Below are 2,500 nucleotides of genomic sequence, written 5' to 3' on the forward strand. Positions count from 1 at the left end.
TCTTGACCAATAAGCTGCTTGGTAATTCATCCGTCCCAGGCCAGTCAGAACCTTAAACTTCAATGCCATTAGAGTATTAAAGACTATAAGCCAACCCTTCCCCCTCTTTCTCCTCTCCCCTGTCCTCCATTTCTTTTTTCTCTATCTTTCGCTTTATCTCCTCCTCCTTTCACTCTCTCACTTCCACCCCCACCTCTTACCCCTCTGCATTTCTCTCTCTCTCTCTCTCTCTCTCTCTCTCTCTCTCTCTCTCTCTCTCTCTCTCTCTCTCTCTCTCTCTCTCTCTCTCTCACTCTCTCTCACCATCATCATTTGTTCCATCTCTCCTCCTTCCTTCTCCTCCTACCCCTCCCCCCGATGTCAGGTTGATGTGTGCTTCAACTCTTGAATATCTTCATTACTTTATCTTTGGTCAGCTTCCATTGCACACTGCAGTCCTCGTCAACGAAGGCATTTATAGAAAAAAAGATTTCCAGTCTTTAAGAGTCCCGTCTAAAATGGCAGGCGTTATGTCATTATTTTAAGTGCGGTATTTTAGCTGTGCATGTCCTTTTACAAAGCTACCGGTAAAATAGGTTAGTAAAATGGCTCTTGTCAATGCGTAGACGTACTGTAAAAATTGATTAATAACATTAAGTACAATCTTTCTTGTCCTTTGATTGTCAGGCATCCATCCAAAGAACTCTTTTTACAGCAATGCTCTAATCAGACATCTATCAATCAGTCAATCAATCAATGCATTTATTGGATGTAGACATACGTACCTGTAGCAGTGATATTGGAATGACCAGATGCATTGATTGAGGGTTTTAGATACAAGTTTACAAGCAAACAAGTCATCTTCAATACCATACCTGTTTTTTTCAAACACCATTTCAGCTTTACTGTCAGTTTCTGTAGGTGTTCTGGACATGTCAAGATTAAAAAGAAAGACGCATAACGCTGCTCTTCTCCCAGTTCTGTCCCCCTGAGTAATCTGATCATTCATTGCTCCACTACGGATAAAGACAGTGAAAACCAAGTTAAACCACCGCAAAACAACATTGTAATAGAGCATGTCTCAAAACGCTGGCGAGAGAGATGAACGTTACCCCAAATTCAAGGTATTACAACCAAACAGTTTTCAATGAAGTGGGCAGTAGCACCCTTGCGATAAGGTGTTAATGAATCCTATGCGTCTTACAGCGAAAACAGTATGTAAATGTGCTATATAAGTGCAGCATTTTGCTTAGTTTACTCTGTTATCTACATAATGTGTTAATTGAGCAACACAAACCCAGTATTGAGCCCCAGCCTCTCTGTCTGTCTGTCTGTCTGTGTGTGTGTGTGTGTGTGTGTGTGTGTGTGTGTGTGTGTGTGTGTGTGTGTGTGTGTGTGTGTGTGTGTGTGTGTGTGTGTGTGTGTGTGCGTGTGTTCGTGTGTGTTCCTCCTGCACTGTCAGCGGTGACGGATGATCAGAATTATGCAGTCCACCAGAAAGACAACAATCGGTGGAAAAACATGTCCGTCAACTTGACAGACAGCGGAAAAGATCCCGGTGCTCGCCCCTAACCCTCGTGGTTACCGGAGCTGCAGATCATCACCCAGCAGGCTTCCGTCTCTCATCGCCGCATGTCTTACAGCCTGGCCCTACTCTCTCCCCACGGTCTTGATACCAGAGCTGCTGAAACAAAAGGCCATGCTTTTAGTGTCTCTTGAAAGCAATTCTATATAAGGCAATAATGTTGGGCAGTCGCTTTTGCCTTTTGGAGTCAGTTCACACCCTGACATACGATTATTTTCACGTGGGGGTGCAAAGGGGTGGGCCTAACACAGCGTTTCCAGAAATGAGTGTTGAGACCCCTAGGGGGTCGCGGAGGTACTGCAGGGGGGTTGTAGACAGAAAATACTTGGCATAGAAATGGGAAATCCACAGCTAGCATAATTCGGTAAATGGGTCAGCAACTGTATTCACTTGCATAGTTGATGTATTTGCTTTACCTTTGAATTTCTACAAATCTTAGCTGACATCAGAAGAGAAACAGACAAAATGGCTTCAAGCTATACAAGTCCGACAGGTGGATAAAGCACCTCCGTCTATGCACTTCCGCCTTGTGGACACAGGAGGGAATGACAATTTCAAGAATGCGTTTCAGACAGCCAGATAGACAGACCAACTGACGGACGGACATACCCTCTTATAGAGATGCTAGGACGCATCTAAAAAAGAAATGCAGTGGCCTTGGCCTTCTCCAACAGCGAAGCCACCGTACAGTTACACTGAGGTCCCAGGTTCGATTCTGACACAAGGTCATCTCCCACTCCTCCAACATCTCTCTCTCTCCCGCTCATTTTTCTGTCACACATTCAAATTGTCCTGTCTGAAAAAAAGACTTAAAAAAAAGCCCAAACATATATATTTTTAAAAAATTGCAGTTGTGGACAAATAAAGGTCATTTATCTCTTGAAAGTGGACCTACGTGTAGCAATATTGGACTTAATTCATGGGACGATACGTAGA

General features: G+C 43.7%; 1 protein-coding gene across 1 annotated transcript in view; it reads left to right on the top strand.

The window, feature by feature from the left end:
• LOC134467718 (poly(ADP-ribose) glycohydrolase-like) overlaps positions 1 to 2,500 on the top strand; it is a 121,768-nt gene that overhangs the window by 86,204 nt on the left and 33,064 nt on the right. The gene's annotated exons all lie outside the window — the stretch shown is intronic.

Source organism: Engraulis encrasicolus, chromosome 17 (assembly GCF_034702125.1).
Source record: "Engraulis encrasicolus isolate BLACKSEA-1 chromosome 17, IST_EnEncr_1.0, whole genome shotgun sequence".
Taxonomy (NCBI): domain Eukaryota; kingdom Metazoa; phylum Chordata; class Actinopteri; order Clupeiformes; family Engraulidae; genus Engraulis; species Engraulis encrasicolus.